General features: G+C 42.2%; 1 protein-coding gene and 1 pseudogene across 1 annotated transcript in view; both read right to left on the reverse strand.

The window, feature by feature from the left end:
- The window catches only part of LOC110499443 (RNA binding protein fox-1 homolog 3), an 831,363-nt gene that overhangs the window by 584,464 nt on the left and 230,780 nt on the right, over positions 1-16,119 (reverse strand).
- LOC149974601 (uncharacterized) lies at positions 11,334-12,040 on the reverse strand (annotated as a pseudogene).

Raw genomic sequence — 16,119 nt, forward strand, 5'->3', positions numbered from 1 at the left:
TCTGGTGTAGACACACAAAGACTGAAAATAACCACCCACAAAACACAATGGCAAACAGGCTACCTATATATGGTTCTCAATCAGGGACAACGATTGACAGCTGCCTCTGATTGAGACACAGAAATAGAAAATCAAACTAACATAGACAACCCACCCAAATCACGCCCTGACCATACTAAAACAAAAGGCAAAACAAAGGAACTAAGGTCAGAACCTGACAGCGGGACAATCTGGGAAGTATATAGAACACGTAACCCTTGGAGCCAGAGCTCACGGCTCAACATTTCCCCTAGTGGACGGTTTTGAAGTGACGTCCTGCTTACCCTGAAGGACGTCGAATTCCACAGCGGATCTTGAGTGAACTGGTTGTACAGATACCCAGCCCGAAACCACAAAGAGCAACCAATGCAGGTGCAGAAGCACAAATGCACTACGCTATAGCCAATAAATCATTAGCTAAATAGGAGCCGTGTAACAGATGGCCCCAGCATCCTCAGCTACTCATGGAGTGACATGATAGGTTGAGAGAGCGGTCAGCCCCACAGGTGCAGATACCATCGATTTCTCTCTACCATCAGAGGCATGGGTGTTAGGCTAGATCACACACACATGCACACTCACACACACACACCACACACGCACACACGCACACCGCACACGCACACACCACAAGCACACACACACTACTCTCTCTCAGGACAGGTATCAGTGTGAGTAGAGTGCTGAGTTGAGGTCAGGCATTGCGCTGGTCAGCTATAATCACACAGACATGAGATGAGGCAGGACCCCGTGATGATGGGGGCAGCAGCAGTTTGACAGGAAGCTACTGAAGCACCGCCGCGGTCGCTGTCGCTGCCGTGCTGGAGGTACACAGCAGAATGACAATGAAGGAGGGAGAAGAGATGGAGTGGAGTTGGGGGCAGTTGGAGACAAAAGTGTTAGATTCTGAGGGGTGAAAAGGAGAGCAGAGAGAGAGGGAGGGGGAGAGAGAGGTAAAGAGAGAATAAAACAAGTCTGTATATCAGTCACACACTCCTCTCCTTTCTCTCTCTCTTCCTGAATGTCTCCACCTTCTCTCTCTCCTTCTCCTCATATCTCTCTACTCATTCCTCATATCTCCCTCTCTCTTCCCCTCCTTCTGCTGGAAACTCACTTCTACTTTCCTCTCTCCTCCCCAGGTCAGTTGCTCCTAAATACAACAATAACACACCACATTCATCCCCAATTGGCCAATTGGCCACAGATAAAAATTCAATTGGATTCCTTCCCCCTTGCCTCCATTTCAATTGTGCTCGGGGAGCAAGGGCACACCGCTATCAACATACCGCATAGAGGTTGAGTGTGAAATGAAAGCTTATTCCCTACTTAGGGCCCATAGGGCTCTGGTCGAAAAGGAGTGTACTATATAGGAAACAGGGTGCCACTTGAGACTAAGCCAGGGGCTGCAACAGCATGCTAAAGGGTGCCGGGGCTGGAGCCGGGGCTGGGAAAGGCTGAGAAATTGCTCTTGAATGGTAGCTTTAACTGGCTTTAACTGGAAATGTGCGTTGAGTGATTACACTCCTGGTTTATCAGATATGGAGCCGCGAGGTCTAGCGGTTTAGCTGTGATTAACATGGAATCAGGTGGGTGGTCCGGGCCTCTTTATTAAAAGAGAAAACACACAGGTAGTGATACCCAGAAAGCCCCATCGATTACACACAGCCTATTGTAGTGGAGACAGCTGAGTCTGTCAGTGGTGCTGCTGGGGTAAAGGATGGCTTCAGGTGTGTAGGTGGCTGGGGCGGTGTGTGTGTATGGTGTGTGTGTGTGTGTTTATGCATGCATACGTGTACCTGTGTGTGATCATGTGTGACTAGTGGATAGAGAGCCCTGCGGTCATCTTGTATGATTTGGTGTGTAAAGCCTCCATTTATAATTTGGTCCATATCAAAGTCTCCAGTGTTAACTTCTTGGTGACTGGGGGGCAGTATTGAGTAGCTTGGATGAATAACGTGCCGAGAGTAAACTGCCTGCTACTCAGCCATAAAAGCTAGAATGTGCATATAATTAGTGTACCTGGATGGAAAACACTCTGAAGCTTCTAAAACTGTTTGAATGATCTCTGTGAGTATAACATAACTCATATGACAGGCACAACCCTGAGAAAAATCCAACCAGGAAGTGGGAAATCTGAGGTTTGTAGGTTTTCAACTCATTGCCTATCGAAGATACAATTAGATATTGGTCATGTTGCACTTCCTAAGGCTTCCACTAGATGTCAACAGTCTTTAGAACCTTGTTTGATGCTTCTACTGTGAAGGGGGGAATGAGAGGGGATTGAGCCAGGTGTCTGGCAGATTGCCACGAGCTCGTGACATGCGGTCATGTGAAAGTTGAAATCTGACACAGCGGTTGCATTAAGGAGAAGTTTATCTAAAGTTCCATGTATAATAGTTGTATCTTTTATCAATGTTTAAAATTATTATTTCTGTAAATTGATGTGGCTCTCTGCAAAACCACTGCATGTTTTAGAACTACTGAACATAACACGCCAATGTAAAATGAGATTTTTGGATATAAATATGCACTTTATCGAACAAAACATACATGTATTGTGCAACATGAAGTCCTGTGAGTGTCATCTGATGAAGATCATCAAAGGTTAGTGATTCATTTAATCTATATTTCTGCTTTTTGTGACTCTCTTTGGCTGGAAAAAATGGCTGTGTTTTTCTGTAACTTGGTGGGGACCTAACATAATCGTTTGTGATGCTTTCGCTGTAAAGCCTCCTTGAAATCAGACACTGTGGCTGGATTAACGAGATGATGGAAAATACTTGTATGCTTTAGGAATTTTAATTATGAGATTTTTGTTGTTTTTAATTTCGCGCCCTGCACTTTCTCTGGCTTTTGGCGGGGTGGGACGCTACCGTCCCGAATATCCCAGAGAGGTTAAGTTATCACTGAGACTGCTAAATTAACACTTAAAGTGTGAACCCGTATAGGCACTGGAAAGTGTTAAGACAACACATCTTTCATTGAACCTTTATTTATACATGCTAGTCATTAAATTCTTATTTACAATGACGGCCTATCCCGGCCAAACCTGGACCAATTGTATGCCGCTCTATGGGACTCCCAATCATGGCCGGATGTGACACAGCCTGGATTCAAACCAGGGACTGTAGTGATGCCTCTTGTACTGATGTAGTGCCTTAGAACGCTGTGCCACTCGGGAGCCTTTCAAAAGGCCTTACTTTGAGGTACTACACTCTGAAACAGAACAATGAAATCTGTAAGTGTTGAATTAACGCTCATTGATGTAAAATAACCTCAGTGTTGGTGTTAATGACCAGCGTTGAACCAAAAACCACTCTCATCATTATCATATTTCCCAGCATGCTCTAGTGCAGGTTGTTTTTGTGTGTATTTCAGTCTTCCCAAACCTGGCAGTCATTCTGAATGTAGGTAGTGGGTGATTAAAAAACGGTTGTATATTCATAGTGATGGGGAAACAAAGCTTCCCCATCACTGGTTTTCCGGCAAATTCTGTTGAAAATATGTTCATTACTCAAGGCTTTGATCAACACAGTGTACAATCGCAGCACCTGCTGGTGAAAGAATTTAGAGCAGCAGTAGCCTCTTGGTCTTCTACCAAACCAATCCTGAACCAATTAGGTGATTTTTCAATGAAACAAAGCTTCGGACGTCATTGATCACTTGCTTCTGATAGAGTGGTACAGGTATCGTCACACTGCTTTGAAGTACACTGCTTAGCGATTTAGACTTGCTTCGTGCCTCTCCTCTCCTCACCCCACCTTGAACCAGGATCATCGGAACACATTGACAACAGTCACCCATTGTCTATTGCGCCACAACAGCCCTTGCTGAGAAAGGGAAACGATTACTTCAAGGTCTCAGAGCGAGTGACGTCACTGATTGAAATGCTACTAGCGCTTACCATTTCATACACGTTACACTCAGCCTTCTTTGACCAAAAACCTTCTTTGCAGTAACCAGTGATCCGGTTCAATAGTATCAATGCAACAGGTTTGTTTCTGTTCCTCGCTTTTCCCCAATCTGGTCTTGAACCAGAGACCATCTGAACACAACAGTCACCCTCGAAGCATCGTTACCCACAGCCCTTGAAACAACTACCTCGAGGTCTCAGAGTAGGTGACGTCTTTGATTGAAACGGTACAAGCGCACCGCTAACTAACTAACCATTTCACACCGGTTACAGACGCATGCCTTGGAGCTCAGGCATCGTCTTCTTCTTCTTCTTCTTCTTTCTTCTTTTCTTTGGGTTGGCGGATCGCATCCAACTTTAAGGTGCGTATATCGCCACCTACTTTAATGAAGGGTGAGGCCAGTTACGGCCTACCCACATTCAATTATCTTCATTATTCCTGTTCCTAAAAGGAAAAAATTGCAGCATCAACTAACCCTACATCTATATTTCACTACTACAGCACCAACTAACCATACATCTATATACCGCTATTTCATAAAGATACAATTCATCACCCCATGAACCCACTACCCTATTCCACTACTTTGACCCTATCTGGTCCTGCACCATGCCAACTGCCTGGGAGAACGGGACACCACTCCTCAACATTACCTGTAACTCTTCTGAAGTTAAATTGCATATATCCAAATACTTCTCTGAAGCTGCCACAATATATTTTCTGTGATTTACATTCCATTTCTGCAGTACAGTTGATAACCATTGCTATGAATGCCAAGAAGCCAAAATTACTGAAGCATAAATCGCTCATTGCCCTATCCCTCTGTGCTGGCACAAATCTATTATTCACTGGGATCGTCTCAGGATCCCTCATCCTTCACCGTCTATTTTCTTCACTGCCTCAGCATACAACACCTTCTGCACTACTTTGACTCTGGCAACTTTAACCTGCCTCTTTCTCACCGGACACATCCCAATCTCCAGCAGCATGAGCACTTCTACAGCTGACACACACAGCGTCATCCACCAAAACCACCAATCTATGTGATTATGTTATTGCTAATTTTGGATGTGTGGGGTTCAGAATTCATATAGCACGTGTTTTTGTGTGAAATACTGTAAGTCTATGTGGAGGTGATATTCAGCATTAGTATCGATATCGGTTTACTCGTGCCTCACTTAAACATCTCTCTCTCTCTCTCTCTAACCAGTTCAAACCTCCAGACAGAGGAGGAGAAAGGCTGCTCTCCCACTCAGTCTCCCCCGGATCGAATTACCATCCAGGGGATGGCTTTCAGACTACTCCCCCCTCCATGTCTCCAATGGCGCTGATGTTTAGGCCGAGGTATGTATAGTTTTTTTTGTGTGCTCGAGGGCAACGGTGTCTAGATGTTGTTGTTTTTTAAGTCCTGGCAACTGGACCTTTTTTGGAACACTGTTATTTTAGTCTTACTGAGATTTACTGTCAGGGTCCAGGTCTGACAGAATCTGTGCAGAAGATCTAGGTGCTGCTGTAGGTCCTCCTTGATTGGAACAGACGCACCAGATCATCAGCAAACAGTAGACATTTGACTTCAGATTCTAGTAGGGTGTTGCCGTGAGCTGCAGACTGTTCTAGTGCCCTCGCTAATTCATTGATATATATGTTGAAGGGGGTGGGCTTAAGCTGCATCCCTGTCTCACCCCACGGTCCTTGTTTTTTGTGTACATGTATTTTATAATGTTGTATGTTATTCCCCCAACACCACTTCTATAAATTTGTATAGCAGACCCTCACGCCAAATTGAGTCAAAATATTTTTGAAATCAACAAAGCATGTGAAGACTTTGCCTTTTGTTTTGGTTTGTTTGTTTGTCAATTAGGGTGTGCAGAGTGAATACGTGGTATGTCATACGGTCATACTGTAATCTTAAAATGACAATTTGACATTAAATCAGATCATTTGCTGTTAATGATAATGCAGAGGATTTTTCTAAGGTTGCAGCAACTCCTATGGTAATTATTTGGGTCAAATTTGTCTCAACTTTTGTGGATGGCGATGATCAGTCCTTGGTTAGAAATATTGGGGAAGATGCCAGAGCTAAGGAAAATATTAAATAGTTTATGTATAGCCAATTGGAATTTGTGGTCTGTATTTTTTATCCTTTCATTGAGGATACAGTGGTTCCTCCTTTAAAAGTTGCGAGCTTACACCGCAGAACTTTTAGGTACCCAGTGTTACGGTTTCAATGCTCCAGGCCACCACAAGGGGGAGTTAGAGCACTCATTATGCATTTGTGTCCCAAGGTTTTTATATGACCGATTATATTGAGTGTTTCCAATGACACATTTGACGCGAGCTACCTGTCCCTGGGTGAAGATGGCTGACAAAACATTACGGTGGAACCAGATGTAAGTAGTTAGAACTTCATAATTAGTCAAGCAAAAAAATTACAATTGAGAGGTTAGTTAATGTAGCCAGCTATCTTGCTCGTGTTATGACATGAGAATTAATTTGTAATTCGTGTTGTTTAATGTTTTAGGGACTCCTGAGAAATACAGAAAAACCAGGCTGTCATTTTGTGAAACAGTGGATGTGAAGAATCTCACTAGCTAAAGCATTTACTGCAAATTGAATGTACAATTGTGTAAGCTTTCCTTGCAATACAGCTGAAGTAACGTAGCTAGCCAACAATTTACTTGCTTATTGTGTAGTGGAGGATAAAAATAACTGTATGCCTATGGATGTGTAGCTAGCTACAGTATGTAGCCGGTCAAGAGTGCCTATGGATGTGTAGCTACCTACAGTATATAGCCGATCTGTGTATGGACCCTAAAACATTAGGTTCTGAACTAATATTCATTCCAATCTATGAACCTCAGCTATCATAGTTGTTGTATCAACTTCAAGTCTGGATGGCATTAATGAAGCCTATTGATTGAGTAGAATATACTAACTGTATTGTGCCAAGGATGCAAGTCCAATATACATGTACTGTAGTTATTACCACTCATGAGATGCCCACAGTGTAGCCTGTACATTGAATATATTCACTGATCACATACTCTTCCTTGGCACATAAAGGTGTGGTTCAGGTATTAATCACTGAGACATTATTTTTCAGTCTTATCAAACTGTGTGTCTGCATGTATGTATTACGATTATACACTTCAACAGTGTTTATCACTCCTGCTCCTGGGACATCAATTATTTACACATTAGTCTATTGCATAGTTACAGAAACATGATTTAAGTAAAGGCTGATTTGTATTTCATATATGCATAATTTTTTTTGCATATCTAATTCCCTTCATCTGCATTAATCTGAGGACACAGGAAAGTATTTCAATGAGATACTTAATTTCAACCTGTGGAGAATGTGAAACGCTTTATTGAAAGAAGTTCATTAGGTATTATAAATACATAATATATGCATTATAATTATGATAATTGTAACATTATATCATAAATGCAAGTTCAATCTGTACATTAATGCACATATGTTGTGCATTATGAAACGAGGACGAAAGACGAGGTGGGGCGAGAGGTGTAGAAGACAGAAAGGGAAAGAGGTAAGAACAGAGGCAGACAGCATATGATTAATGAATTACAGTGCTACCTTAATATTCTCTCAGTTCATCACAATTACAGTGTCTCTAGTGGTGTCCTCTAACCAGCCTTGGGCCCCCAGTTGGCCCGAAGGTTATCTTAAAGAATTATAAAAAAAAGCACTATTTCAAAATGCAGATGTTGATCTAGTTATGAATCCATAACGATTTACTATGGGGAAAAAATATCACTGTTTTATAGAAATATTGGAACAAAGTTCTCTAATGAAGGAAAACAATTTAGAATCCTCCAATCCTGTAGCCTACTCCCGACCGTCACGTTGTACAGCGCCATATTTTCCATTCCATCCCAATGGAAACCCAGGGGGTTTCGTTTTTCATTTTTCTCTGAATAGAAACACTATAATATTAATCTAATTAATTAAGCCTGACACGTCCTGACCGTAGAGAATAATCCTTATTTTCTATGGTCGAGTAGGTTAGGGCGTGACTGGGGGGGTTAGTCTAGTTTATTATTTCTATGTGGGGTTCTAGGTTTATTTTTCTATGTTGGTGATTGTGTATGATTCCCAATTAGAGGCAGCTGGTAAATCGTTGTCTCTAATTGGGGATCATATTTAAGTAGTGTTTGTTCCCGCCTGTGTTTATTTTATATTGTTTTGAGTTAGTGCACGTAGCACCTCTGTAGTCACGGTTTGTTGTTTATTGTTTATTGTTTATTGTTTTGCTAAGTTTCACTTTCCAATAAATTATGTGGAACTCAACATCCGCTGCGCCTTGGTCCTTGGTCCAAACAATCGTGACAAAGCCACATTTCTTAAAATCAATCCCATAATCTATGTTATTACAAAAAAAGGTTTTAAATTCTCTGCTAATGCCAATTTGGCACACTATCAAACGCTTCTCAAAGATGCCATCTGGTGGTCAAACTGGCAATAACTTGCAGTAACAAAAAAAATGGCTGACAATTAAATGACGTGCCACACAATGCTGCGGCAGCACGCAAGGTGTATCGCAGTATGACGCAACTTTGAAAGGAGGAACCACTGTACCATCAACACCACTGGCCTATTTAGGTTGGGTTTGTATTTTGTCCTGTATTTCATTCAATGTAATTGGAAAATCCAGTGGGTTCTGGTAGTCTTTAATAGTTGATTCTAAGATTTATATTTTATGAGGTATATGTTTTTGCTGTTTGTTCTTTGTTACAGGACCAAAAAGATTGGAGAAGTGGTTTAGCCATACATCTCCGTTTTGAATAGATAACTCTTTGTTTTTTTTAGTGTTTCGAATTTTCCCAGAAGTGGTTTGAATCTATGGATCAAACAAGTGAAATGTCGGTACAGGGACAAAGTGGAGTCGCAATTCAATGGCTCAGACAGGAGACGTATGTAGCAGGGTCTACAGGAAATCACAGACTACAAAAAGAAAACCAGCCACGTCACAGACGTCACAGCCCGCTAACAAGGACTGTCCCCTCTCTTCTCTGTGGCCGACATGAGAAAGACATTTAAACGTGTTAACCCTCGCAAGGCTGCGACCTACCTCGCCTGGACTACAGCCACTACTGATGAGCTCACCTGAGGTCAATTGACTAATTGCTGTTGGTGCTATTTTAAGGACCTGACTGAAGGGCAGAGGGGAGGCAGAATGATTACAGCCGGAGGTTACGGAGAATTCCACAGTGCCATTAGCCCCTGTTACAGGTTTGGCTCAAGCTGTTGGTTTTCAGTTTAGTACCAACTGGTAGTTGTATTTTTACTTGATTGTTTAGAAGGAGACTCATATATCCCTCACTAACTTAGCACCAGCTGTCAGAGCAGCTCACAGATCACTGCACCTGTACATAGCCCACCTGTAAATAGCCCATCCAACTACCTCATCCCCATATTGTTATTTATTTATTCAGCTCCTTTGCACCCCAGTATCTCTACTTGCACATTCATCTTCTGCATCTATCATTCCAGTGTTTAATTGCTATATTGTAATTATTTCGCCACTATGGCCTATTTATTGCCTTACCTCCCTTATCCTACCTCATTTGCACACACTGTATATAGACTTTTTCTATTGTATTATTGACTGTAGGTTTGTTTATTCCATGTGTAACTCTGTGTTGTTGTTTGTGTCGCACTGCTTTGCTTTATCTTGTGCTGGTCGCAGTTGTAAATGAGAAGTTGTTCTCTACTAGCCTACCTGGTTAAATAAAGGTGTTCTCAACTAGCCTACCTGGTTAAATAAAGGTGTTCTCAACTAGCCTACCTGGTTAAATAAAGGTGACATAAAAATTGTCTAAAATAAACTAAAAGATAGCTCTTACACGCCTTTGTTTGTACTGCCCCGGGGAGAGTTGAAGGAAGAACACCCAATACAGTTTCCTTCTTTTTGTCATGTCTCTGCGTCTCATTTAGTGCTAAGAATCGTGTTACTGAAGGGGTATGGCCTTTATCACACTTCTTAATAAAAAAAAATCTCCTTTGGCTTTCATGCCTCATGTTTTGAGTATTGCTCTGTTCAAGTAGACAGTAATTTTCCTGTGATTTGATAGGAGTGTCAGTGGGCTCACTGTGAACATTCTGAGAGACTCTGGGTTGAGGTCAGTGATAAAGTAGTCTCCAGTACTACTGCCAAGAGATGAGCTATAGGTGTACCTACCATAGGAGTCCCCTCGAAGACTACCATTGACTATATACATACCCAGCATGCAACAGAGCTGAGGAGTCTCTCTCATTACTAAATCAGAGGCTACATTGTCTTGCCGTGATTAATATTATTTCTGGATTATTTCTTTCAGTTTTGGCAGCTTTTACTGTAAACGTCCTCTCACTGTCAGCTATTTTCAGCAAAGTTTGTTCACCCCGTTACCATCCAGAAGGTGAGGCCAGCACAGGTGCATCAAAGCTGGGACCGAGAGACTGAAAAGCAGTTGCTAATCTCAAGGCCATCAGACTGTTAAATAGCCATAACTAGCCGGCCTCCGCCAAGTACCCTGCCCTGAACTTTAGTCACTAGCCGGCTACCACCTGGTTACTCAACCCTGCACCTTATAGGCTGCTGCCCTATGTACATAGACGTGGAATCACTAGTGACTTTAATAATGGAACACTAGTCACTTTAATAATGTTTACATACTGTTTTACTCATTTCATATGTATATACTGTATTCTAGTCAAGGCCTATCCTATCTATTACTGTACATATAATATTCTATATATTCTACAGATATTCTACATATACTATTAATATACTGTCAATAATGTCTATACATCCCATATATACACACACACACACACACACACACACACACACACACACACACACACACACACACATAAACTCATAAAAAAAAAGAAATGACCTCTTACTGTCAACTGCGTTTATTTCGCCAAACTTAACGTGTGTAAATATTTGTATGAACATAACAAGATTCAACAACCGAGACATAAATTGAACAAGTTCTAACTAACAGAAATTGAATAATGTGTCCCTGAACAAAGGGGGGGTCAAAATCAAAAATAACAGTCAGTATTGGGTGTGGCCACCAGCTGCATTAAGTACTGCAGTGCATCTCCTCCAAATGGACTGCATCAGATTTGCCAGTTCTTGCTGTGAGATGTTACCCCACTCCTCCACCAAGGCACCTACAAGTTCCCAGACATTTCTGTAGGGAATGGCGCCAGCCCGCACCCTCCGATCCAACAGGTCCCAGTTGTGCTCAATGGGATTGAGATCTCGGCTCTTCGCTGGCCATGGCAGAACACTGACATTCATGTCTTGCTGGAATCACGCACAGAACGAGCAGTATGGCTGGTGGCATTGGCATGCTGGAGAGTCATGTCAGGATGAGCCTGCAGGAAGGGTACCACATGAGGGAGGAGGATGTCTTCCCTGTAACGCACAGCGTTGAGATCGCCTGCAATGACAACAAGCTCAGTCCGATGATGCTGTGACTCACCGCCCAGACCATGACTGATCCTCCATCTCCAAATCGTTCCTGCTCCATAATACAGGTCTCGTTATAACGCTCATTCCTTCGATGATAAACGCGAACCAACCATCACCCCTGGTGAGACAATACCGCGACTCGTCAGTGAAGAGCACTTTGTGCCAGTTCTGTCTGGTCCAGCGACGGTGGATTTGTGCCCATGGGCGACGTTGTTGCCGGTGATGTCTGGTGAGGACCTGCCTTACAACAGGCCTACAAGCCCTCAGTCCAGCCTCTCTCAGCCTATTGCAGACAGTCTGAGCACAGATGGAGGGATTGTGCGTTCCTGGTGTAACTCGGGCAGTTGTTGTTGCCATCATGTACCTCTCCTGCAGGTGTGATGTTCAGATGTACCCATCCTGTGCAGGTGTTGTTACACATGGTCTGCCACTGCGAGGACAATCAGCTGTCCATCCTGTCTCCCTGTAGTGCTCTCTTAGGCGTCTCATAGTGCGGACATTGCAATTTATTGCCCTAGCCACATCTGCAGTCCTCATGCCTCCTTGCAGCATGCCTAAGACACGTTCACGCAGATGAGCAAGGACCCTGGGCATCTTTCTTTTGGTGTTTTTCAGAGTCAGTAGAAAGGCCTCTTTCGTGTCCTAAGTTTTCATAACTGTGACCTAAATTGCCTACCGTCTGTACGCTGTTAGTGTCTTAACGACCGTTCCACAGGTGTATGTTCATTAATTGTTTATGGTTCATTGAACAAGCATGGGAAACAGTGTTTAAACCCTTTACAATGAAGATCTATGAAGTTATTTGGATTTTTACGAATTATCTTTGAAAGACAGGGTCCTGAAAAAGGGACGTTTATTTTTTTGCTGAGTTAAGCAGGTGCAGTGAAGTGTTTAGGTGTGGGAGTTTGATTGTGTTTCATTTGAAAACTTTATGAAGAATGTAGCTTGGACTAATTGATCAACAGGGATACCGCCTGCAAGCTCTGAAACACGGAGTATAGTGTGTGTGCGTGTGCGTGTGCACGTGCGTGTGCGCGCGTGTGTGCGTGTGTGTGTGTGTGATCAACACACCTGTCAAATAAGTATATTGTTCTTTTTTCCATTCAATTCATCTCAGTATGTTCTATCTGAGAAAACAACCCACGTTAATACTAGAGTTGAATATTTTCCTGATATTTTACAAATGTTCCATCCGGAGAATAAATCCCTTTCCTCCTGGTTAACCTATTTCCTGCCGAAATCAGCAGATCCCACAATCTAAAGTGGGAAAAAGGGCTGCCTAAATATGATCCCCAATCAGAGACAACAATAGACAGCTGCCTCTGATTCCCCGGCCAATAAAGAAATAGAAAAACTAGAATGCCTACCCAAATTAAACCCCGACCTAACCAAATAGAGGAATAAAAAAGCTCTATGTGGCATATACATGTCTGGATTTGATTATAGCTTTGATCAGAATGAAAATTCAAGCCCAATGCTTCCTGAGCCTGATGAGACATATGTTAAATATATGTTATGATCCCTAAGTTAACCACATTTAATGAGACCAAGTCCAAAAAAGATTGTGCTGTTAAAAACAGAAAAAAAAAACAGAAAAGCCCATAGATGTAGCTAGCTATATGCTCTCTTGGGTAAATAAATGAAACTAGCTCCAGTAGGCTAATCTTTTTATGTGTGAACTGTATTGCCATACTGTATTATATTATACTGTATTGTATGGACTGGAATTACACACATTGTTCAAACCATGATGAAGCAGAAGAGAACATGCATTTGTGGTGGAGCACATGCGGCCTACAAAGTTACAAGTATAGGCTAGTGCATTTAATTTAGAAATATACTAGTGCCTCAATGTAAAACTAGTGACACACCTTTCGTAATATTAATATGAGCCTACCTGCTCTTTCTCGCTCTATTGTTGCATCATTCTTTTTTCGCTTTCAACAGTTAAACTAAATAAGTTTAGATTTCCTTTGTTCATCATTGATCATTCCTCGGCGTACACATCACAGACAAACTGAATTGGTCCACCCACACCGACAACGTCGTGAGGGAAGGCGCAGCAGCGCCTCTTCAACCTCAGGAGGCTGAAGAAATCCGGCTTGTCACCAAAAACACTCACAAACTTTTACAGATGCACAATCGAGAGCATCCTGTCGGGCTGTATCACCGCCTGGTACGGCAACTGCTCCGCCAACAACCGTAAGGCTCTCCAGAGGGTAGTGAGGTCTGCACAACACATCACCGGGGGCAAACTATCTGCCCTCCAGGACTCCTACACCACCCGATGTCACAGGAAGGCCAAAAAGATCATCAAGGACAACAATCACCCAAGCCACTGTCTGTTCACCCCGCTATCATCCAGAAGGCGAGGTCAGTACAGGTGCATCAAAGCTGGGACCGAGACACTGAAAAACAGCTTCTATCTCAAGGCCATCAGACTGTTAAACAGCCACCACTAACATTGAGTGGCGGCTGCCGACATACAGACTCATCTCTAGCCACTTTAATAATGAAAAACAAATGTAATAAATGTGTCACTAGCCACTTTAAACAATGCCACTTTATATAATGTTTACATACCCTACATTACTCATCTCATATGTATATACTGTACTCTATACCATCTACTGCATCTTGCCTATGCCGTTCGGCCATCGCTCATTCATATATTTTTATGTACATATTCTTATTAATTTCTTTACACTTGTGTGTTTAAGGTATATTGTTAGGTAAGATTACTTGTTAGATATTACTGAATGGTCAGAACTAGAAGCACAGGCATTTCGCGTTAACATCTGCTAACCATGTGTATGTGACAAATAAAATGTGATTTGATTTGATGACATCCTTGAATAATATAGAACTAGATGCAGAATGCTTTCACCTCTCTTCGCGAAGACTGATTGGTTGATGGGTCTGAATATATAACTGCTATAGCCTACAGCCATCTTCTTTCAAATTACCTGGTGTGTTCTATTGGCAGCAAGCTATTCTAGTTTTTCCTACATGGGACTCCAAGAGCTAAGGAGCTTTTTTTTTTTAGCAGAGCCCAGAGGAACACGGGTGCTTGTGTATTGTGCAAGAGACAGAGGCTATAAATCAGAAGATTATTACACATAACCCATCTTTAATTATCTAAATATAAGGCTAATACTGCATTGAATGTATTACCTGAAAGAGGTAAGCTAGGACATCTATATACACAGAATAGGGCTGTAAATCAATCTAGAACAGGATTATCTATTTTGGATGCAATACGAACGGCGTTGATGGAGTGTGCTGATTTAAAGCAACGATATTCGAGCGATAGGTTGTTCTAAAACTCTGCAGCTGTAATAAAAAAAATGTAATATTTACAATTAAAAAAACAAGGTGATCCCCGAAATCCAGATGTAGTTTGGTAAATTAGACATGCATTCTTGTCTTTATATTACTGTAACATAGGCTATGCTGTAGCAAATGTAGACCTACCTGTCACAAGAAAAAAAAGTCAGCATGATGAGATCATGGGTCTACATATGCATTGTGAACTGTGCCCTACACTGAGATGGGCTTTCTGTCCCCACAATGAGGGTTGATGGTTCATCATGCAGAGGCCGTAGAGAAGACGGATTTAGACATCTCATATAATTTAACAGTTCCATTTCACACCATGCTGTTCACATAAATAATTTATTAGAATTTACAGGTTTCATTAAGTTATTTATCCCGGGAAAAGGGCTGTAAATCCCGGTAAATCCCTGGTAAATCCCGGTAACCGGGTTCCCACCATTCAACCCTAATTAGTTCACACTGAATAGCCATATAAATAAGTAGTTAATAACCAAGGACAGAAGCAGATGTGGGAGGAATAATCAAGACAAAGCTGCTGTTAAGATCTCAGACTCTTCAAGTCAAAAGCTTTCTAAATCTGTGACCACCGACACTTGAATCTCACAGATACTCTATAGTTTCATCAATCATAGCATCAGGACATTCTAGTCAACTAACAACACGATATTTAAAGCCAGAGAAAAGGGAAAGAAACATGGACCTATTTCACAGTGTCTGCTTCCCAAACGGCACCCATCCCATGCATATTATATTACCCTATGGGCCCTGGTCTAAAGTAGTGCACTACCCTATGGGCCCTGGTCTAAAGTAGTGCACTACCCTATGGGCCCTGGTCTAAAGTAGTGGACTACTCTATGGGCCCTGGTCTAAAGTAGTGCACTACCCTATGGGTCCTGGTCTAAAGTAGTGTACTACCCTATGGGTCCTGGTCTAAAGTAGTGGACTACTCTATGGGCCCTGGTCTAAAGTAGTGCACTACCTATGGGCCCTGGTCTAAGGTAGTGCACTACCCTATGGGCCCTGGTCTAAAGTAGTGCACTACCCTATATTGGGAATAGGGTGCTACCCAACGTTTTCCCACATCATCTTATGTTGGGAAATTCATACTTTATAAGGAGATCATGTTGGAATCTCCAAAAGAGGAGAGGTAGATAGAATGAGCTCCAGACACCTGCCTGCCTGTGTTCACATAGTCTCACAGAAACACAATATCATTCAGCATTCCAATAGCCAAGACACATGCACTCACACTCTATCTCTGTCACTCACTCACTCCCTCACTCCCTCACTCACTCACTCACTCACTCACTCACTCAATCTCTGTCACTCACTCACTC

This window comes from Oncorhynchus mykiss, chromosome 20, assembly GCF_057628025.1.
Source record: "Oncorhynchus mykiss isolate SJ-2025 chromosome 20, ASM5762802v1, whole genome shotgun sequence".
NCBI classification, from domain to species: Eukaryota; Metazoa; Chordata; class Actinopteri; order Salmoniformes; family Salmonidae; genus Oncorhynchus; species Oncorhynchus mykiss.